Source organism: Orycteropus afer, unplaced genomic scaffold (genome assembly GCF_000298275.1).
Source record: "Orycteropus afer afer isolate SDZICR_OR568_19922 unplaced genomic scaffold, OryAfe1.0 scaffold00119, whole genome shotgun sequence".
NCBI classification, from domain to species: Eukaryota; Metazoa; Chordata; class Mammalia; order Tubulidentata; family Orycteropodidae; genus Orycteropus; species Orycteropus afer.
In genome coordinates, this window is record NW_006921706.1 from 2,966,319 (window position 1) to 2,974,346 (window position 8,028).

An 8,028-nucleotide genomic window follows, 5' to 3' on the forward strand; every position below is an offset into this window, starting at 1 on the left:
GGAAACCCAAGGAGGGGTCGCTATGAGTCGGGTCCGACTCGACAGCACATAACAACAACAACAACAAATTGTTCAAAATAATCTGTGTTTTCTAAATTTGATTTGATGATAGTATATTACTAATTACTACTAGTTACACCCAGCTTTAAAGCTAAAACTATCAGATAGCATTAGTTCCTTAAGAATATTTCAAGTTTATAGTTGCCAAAGGCCAGCTGTTCTGTCTTCACCAGAGTTTTTACAAAGCTTGGAGTTCATTCTAAAAAGAAAAGTTACCAGGGTAAAAGGAGCAGGCTTTTCTCTGAAACTTTAGAGACCTCCACTAAATTTTTCCATTAAGGTTGGCCACAGACTCCATAGTGCATCCTAGTCTTCATACAGCACTTTCGAAACTGCTGAATAATAGAGGCTAATAAAAGCTAAAGAACAATGTGAGTGTTGCTACTCAACCCACTGCCACCAAGTCGATTCTGATTCGTTGTGACCCCATTGGATTTCCAAGTTGGTAAATCTTTACCAAAATAAATTGCCCCATCTTCTTTCCACAGGGCAGCTAGTAGATTTGAACCACTAACCTTCTGTTTAGCAGTCAAATGCCTCAGGCACTGAGCCACTAGAGCTCTGCTACAAAGAACCTAAAGATGCTTCCCTTGTTCTTGCAGATTTTCAGGTAACCAAAGGTGATAGATTCACTATTCTTTCTCCCCCTTCTCTTGTCACTGTGTTCATTATGAACAGAGTATACTACCCTACCCCACAGAATTTGGGCTTCACCACCATGTGGCTTGTCTGATCAATAGAATGTGGTTAGATATGACAGTATTCCAGTTCTTGAAATAGACTAAAATTTGTGTGCTATATGTTTCCATTTGCCCTCTTGCATTCCTGCCCTCCACCATGAGAATATAACATCTTGAGCAGGTGACACTCCTTCACCTTAAGCCCTGGAATGAGAAGACTCATGGAGCCCTCTTGAACCCTACCTGCCACCTATGATAGAGCTGTAGCAGCAATGTGCAGTGCAAGTGGAGTAAAAAAAAAAGAAAAAAAGAAAAAAAAATGTTTCAGTATGCCACTGAGATCCTTGAAAGTTATTTGTCATACTGCAAAATCCTCATGAAAGTAGACTGATATACTAAATAAATAGATGAGAAACAATGTACAACATGCTTCATCCAAATATGATATAAACTGACCTCAAAATCTGAAGAGGATACCCATGCACTCTGCCTCATTTTTTGTGCAGGAGACATAGGTATAGCAACTTTGATTTTATTAGAAATAGCTAAGATTGACTGATGTGCATTGTGGAGAAGGAGGTTTTAAGGAGACAAATTTGGGTAAAGATGGGTTGTGTGACTAGTGGGCCCACAGCTTAACCACTTCACCTTCCTCCTGTGCTGGGTCAGAGCTTCCCTTGGCCAGCTACCTCCAGGGCTCCACTCCCACCCCTCCCGTATACAGTGCCTGAACTGCCTTCTGGTCTTGGTGAGTCACCTAGGCTCAGGACTTTCTGTGAGGACCTGGAAGCTTGGCCACATGGCCTAAATGAGGTGAAGGTTTCAGATCCAATTCAGCTCACTTGGGATGTCATTAAACTTGCAAGCATTTCTTCCAAACACCCTCTTTGATTCCTCTTTCTTTCCTCCCTTTCCACCCCACAACAATATTGAGCTGTGGGGACTCAGGCCACATAGAATTTAGGAACCGGGAACAAGTGCCTGCTGGCTCAGTGCTGCCTGCAAGTCCTTCCTTAGGCCATCCCCTCCAGCAGGAGGGAGCAGAGGGCATGAGGCAGCATGATTCATCTTCCCAGAAGCCACCTTGAGGGAGGGGATGTTCCACAACCATTGATGCCATGTCTGTTGCCTTATTGATGTACAGAATAGTCATATAGTAGATTTTTTGCTATTGTTGTAAATGTGAAATGTTGGATAATGAGATAGTTGATAAGTGAGGAGTAGGTGTAAAAAATAAATGATAATAAATAAATAAATGCTAAATGTTGAAATGAAATTTGAGAAGGTGGAAGACCAGCATGTATATTTTTCCATTCTTTTCCCCAATTCCAAACTGATAGGTTTGTCTACCATCTAATTTACCAACCAAAACTGTTTTCAGTAACTCTGGAACAAAGTGTATTTGCCTGGAACTACTTCTCCTCCAATGATACACACACACACATGCACATATTTGTGCAAATGTTTGCAGGCATGCATGCACATAAACACTCACATACACAATTCACACACATATATACTTCACTTTAAACAGCTGCTTCACTTCTCCTTAGTTCTCAATCTCAAGCATATCCCCTAAAATGTCCCAATGTCCTCAAGAGCAAAAAGTGATTAGTAAGATATCTGAGTGGGGCAAAAAGTTAGTGTGCATGACCACTAACTGAAAGTTTAGACTTTTGAATGTATCCAGAGATGTCTTAGAAATAAGGCCTGGTGGTCTACTTCCAAAAAATGAGCTGTTGAAAACTCTCTGGAACCCAATTCTTCTCTGACACACATGGGATCACCATGAGCCAAAATCCACTTGAGGGCAACTGATTGGTTATGAAAAACAAATTAAACCAAAAAATAATAGTCCACGTTGGATACACTTACCAACTTAATGTACTTAATATTTATTGAAGGCAATATGAACACATACCTGATGTACATATTAATGCTTAGTAATAACAGTTACATTTCTTTCAAGATAAGTACACAGTGCAAAAATGATGGTAAAGTCAGAATGAGAGACCCCATGTGGTAACAATTTCTGAATAAAGATGTCCCATATGAGCCTGTAACAGCAATCAGCTCCCTGTGGGTCACCAAGAACATACTGTCAGTTGAACCCCGCTGGAGTGTATTTGGGGTGTCAGAAATGTACCAGGAATTTCCCAAAGCTTTGTGAATTTCAAAGCCTGGCACTTCACTGGGTCTAACACAGACAAGCATGAATGTGCCACTCCAGTACCTCCAAAAGTTGTGTCTCACTTAGATCATCAAAGCCACTGTCCAGATGTCCTGTCATCCTCTGTGCTTTGTACAATACCAAGTATATAGCAGATGGCTCCCCAAGTGCTAAATAATAACACTGTCTGGCTTTCATGGGCTATTTGCTATATAGTCATTCTTTATACTCATTCTATTAACTACCACTGTCTCTGCTCTGGGCAAAAAACAGTGTCACAGATGATATGATGGACACTTGGTTAAGAAGCATCTTCTGAAATACAGAAGTCCTTGCTCCCAATCATTTCAAAGTCTTACAGGATTTACCTGGAGCAAAGCATATAGAAATTTAGCTGCTTGTGCTTTATACTAGGTGCAAAATTTAAAACTACTCCTTCACCTGCACCTTCTGAGGTCCTATCTGCTTTTGAGGACTAACATGACATAATGCTGCTCAACTATGATAATGTAATAGTGAAGAGGAATTTTCTGCTTGGAAGAGACCATCTCATTTCAAAATGCTGTGACATCTTTTGGAAACCAATATCCTTTATAATGTGGAATGGCTGCAGATCAAGGGCAATCATTTCTGTGATTTATGAGCGGGGTGAGCAGATGTTTTTTTGAATATTTGGCCTTTTCCCAAAAACCTCACGCAAGCTAAGCTGTTATAACTTGCTGCATGAAAAGCTTTTGCTTCCAGGTGAGTGGCTGGGCTGACTTGGAATCTGCTTTTGTACTTGTAAATAAGAACAGAAAATGCTGCTTACCCAAGAAAGCCAAGGAACTCTTGTTTTAAAATTTTCCCTACAGCTAGCAGCAGTCCTAGCTATAGACCAAGCTCTGTCAGACAGAAAAGAAGGAGCCAGATACCTGGTCTGGAAGGTGAAGATGTCTCATTTTGCCATGGTTATCAGATTATCAATTTTCTCCTCTCGAAACATGTGTGATTTGCAGGAAACACTATTAGCTTGGCAAGAATTAATTACAGCCCTGATAAAGGTGACCTCCAAACAAAGGCAAAAGGCAAACAGTCTTTAGAGTGGGGCATCTGAGAGGTCAAAAGGCTTTGCTGATTCCAAACAGAATCTTAGGCAATACTCACTGATTTAAAAGGAGCTTGTAGGGTTATTTTAAGTGAAAGGCCAGAGTGAATAAGAGTTTTGCCTGAGCCAAGATGGGAAATTTTACTATATGTATTATCTAAATTTTGAAATTTAAAGGCCTTCATTTTATTTTATTTATTTTAAATATATTTTATTGAAATATAATTTATATATAGTGAAATACACAAAACTAAAGTGACTAGGGTCAATGCCTTTAATTTTTTGTAGTGTTTCCTCCCCTCCTCTCAGCAACCCCCTACTGCCCCCCATCTCCCAGTAACCAACAAAGAAAGTTTCCTTCCATATATAAATCTTTTGAGGGCCTTCATTTTAATTTGGTTGATCTTCTCACAAGTCTCAATATGGGAATTTGGGATAGGTATTAATGATTAAATATAGAGAAAGATATTTCATTTTAAGACTTGGGGATATTGCACATATAAGTAAAGGAAGCCAGCCAGAGTGACCAAAAGCAGGAACCCACAGTTAAGAATGGTGTGGTAGAGGTGTGTGACCTTCTCTAATTTCACAAGGAAAATCATTATCAGCAGCGCAAGTCTGACTCCTATGAGGCAGAGGTCTGACATACCGCCACCCTCCAACTTTTTACTAATTCTGGCATGAACCAAGGAGCTCTGGTGGAGCATTTGTTCAAGTATCCAGCTGCTAACCAAAAGATCAGTGGTTAGAACTCTGGGAGAAAGAGGCAGTCTGCTTCCATAAAGATTTATGGCTTTGAAAACTCTATGGGGAGGTTCTACTCTGTCCTATAGGGTTGCTATGGGTCAAAATCAACTCAATGGCAGTGCATTTGGTTTTGGTGGCACCAACTGTCCCTCCCATGATACACTCTACTTCTCTGCTGTATTCAATAATTAGTTACAATGGTCATACAGAACTCACAGACAATACTCACAATTATGGAGTTTGTTAGGGAAGTAACAGGTTAAAGTTCAGGATCACAATTGACTCGTGATACAATTCTTTGATCAAGACAGATTCTTCTCAGCAGTGCTCACAGGCATGTCTCTTTCTGGCCCTCAGCCTCTGGCCCACGGCCCCTTAGTCTCTGTCCTGCTTGGGAAAGTGTTACAAAGCTCTTTTAGCTCTGCTGATAAGTGCTCAGAGGCACCTTACTCTGTCAATAAGTCTTGGCCCAAAGGTACTCAGCTCTAGCTCCATGGGTCAGCAAACCTACCATCACCAGGTACCTGGAGGCGCCCTCCTCCACCAGCAAGCCATATGTCCAAAGTGTTCAGTTTTCTTGCTCCATGAGCTTGGAAACCCACTGTGCAGTCTTCCCCTGCTCTCCTGCTTCTGTTGCCTCTGCTGCTACCATTTCTCTGCTACTCTTTCTCGCCATCTCTGGACATCTCAGCAAGGCATTACAACTCTCATTCTGTGTCCTGGCTCAAGGAGGTCTCCAGTGCAGGACTCTCGGTCCAAAGGACATGACCATTCTCATCTGTTCTTCTTGGTGGTAATCAGATCTCCCCCTTTCCACCTCTGGGATGGCTCATTTTAAGCCTAGCAGGATGACAAAATTGACCAATCCCCTCATTAGGGTTCCATATACCTTGTTTGTGTGGTCCCACCTCCACAAGGGTGCCATACACCTTATTTACATTATTAGCAAGCTATCCAATCCCCTTGGTGGACCACAAGCACCTCACATTTGCATAGTCCTACCAGTCATTTGGTGGGAGTTATAAACTCTATGGCTAGAAGGACCATATTAAGTAATCTAATGCACTGCACCACAAAAGTGACATTCTCTAAATAAGCCAATACACTCAACAATGTCGGAATTCCTGGGTGGTGCTAACGGTTAAGTATTCCAATACTAGCTGAAAGGCAGGCAGTTGAATCCACTACAAGCTGAAAGGTAGACAGGTGCCTCAGAAAACAAGGCTGATGATCTGCTTCTAAAAGGTCACAGCCTTGAAAATTCTGTGGAGCGGTTCTGCTTTGCACATGGAGTCCTGGTGAGTCAGAATGGATTTGAAAGCACCTAATAATAACAAACAATGTGTCATTAATTGGAGATTCAATCTGTTGTTCTTTCTATTCTATTTGTTCCTCTGAATTCATACAGGAAAAATGTGTAATGTGATCAAATTTTGTCTTTAATGATCCTACATTCTTCCCTGTAACAATGAAATCCCTCCTTCTCCTTTAGTTTCTCAGCCCTCAGCAATAAAGTAACCTTCCGCTAAAAAAAAAAAAAAAAAAAAAAAAAAAAAAACTGCTTTCAGCAAGGGAGTACTTTCAGTAACAAATATAAATCACTTTGTTATCACAAAGATTTTTTCTGGTTGAAATGAAAGGCTTTGGCATCTGTTAAAAGGATTTAAGGATAAACTATTTTAAAAAAGAAAGTTTTTTTTTTTTCTTTTTATTCATTCATTTTATTTTTTTTTAAATTGGGCTTCAGGTGCAAATTTACAGAGCAGAATTTGTTTTACATTCCACATTTCATTTACATTGGGTTTAACTCCCCAATTATCATCACCAACCCTAACCAGTCTCCTCTTCTCCCTTCCCAGTAACCAGCCCCCATGCCCTTCTTAGTTATGCACTCCTGTGTGTCTTGCTTTTCATCCGTATGAATGTTGCCCCTCTGGTGCCCCATGGTCAGTTGCTCCAAGGGATGTATCCCCGTCAAGTATGTGGGTGCATCACCCTGGGTTGAGTGGGTCTGTGTGTATGTCTTATTTACTATTGGGCTGAGAGTCAGCCCTTGGGAGTGTTTTATCCCAGGCCCAAAGTGTATCTCAGGGCCATAGTCCTAAATCTCCACAAAGCAGAACTACACAGAGGCAAGTTTCCAGTCAGTGACAAATTTTACCCCAGAGGCTGCCAGTTGTTCCAGAAATAAACAGCTAGGCCACTGGCCCTCCTTACCTGTGTTCTGAGACCACACTTGGTACACTCATAAGCTCCTTCTCTAAACAGAGATGTTTGCACTAATCCGTCCTTTTTCACAACCCCAGTGGTAAAAAAGTAGAAGTCTCTAAGAGGTCTTACAATTCTGTTTTTTTTCCCCACAAATTCTGTTTTTATTCATTCACTTACTTAATACTTTGTTCATATATCAATTTAACAAATGTTTAATGATTGCTTATACTATGCTAAGGACACAGTCCTAGACTTATGGGTCAGAGCAGACAGGTCTGTATCTTCATGAGGTTTATATAATTTTTTAATCCACTTAACTTTGAGCTATTTTCTTGTGCCTTTTATACTTTCTTGACTTAATTTATTAATTTCATTTTTCTTACTTAATAATAATATATAAAAGAAACTATGACTTTGTCTTTGATTATAGCTTTGATGGTATGTCATTAATGTTTGTGGTTAATATTCTTGTTATTGATTTATGTAATGATTTCAATTTTTCTTTGACATAAGAGTTCAAGAAAGGCTGGTTTGCATATGTATTTGTTTACTTCCAAATGGTTGCAGATATTTTATTTCTTTATTATTAATTTCTGGTTTATTTTGCAACAGAGCCAGAGAATGTAGCCACTATAATTATGCTTTCTAGAATTTGTTAAGTTTCTTTGGGGGCTAATGAGTTCTCAGTTTATGCAAATGTTTTATTAACAATTGACAAAAGTATATCATCAGTTAGTAATAAACAGAGTTTGCAATATATCAAAGAAATATATTATAAATTATTTTATTTTGATGGTATTATATTATTAGTTTATGCATTATATTATTATTTATACTATAAATATATAATAATAGTGTGTTTTTATTAGATGCTATTATAAATTGTTTTATTTAGCTTCTCTTTCTTTATATTTACCTATTTGATCTGTTTAAAAGTAAGAGTGATGTGTTCAAAATCTTCCTACAGTTTTAGTGTTTGGTTCATATGTTTTGATGTCATTTTATTTTGTGCATAAAAATTAATTACTGTTTTATATATATGTGTTGTTATGTCTCATCTTATATATATATAT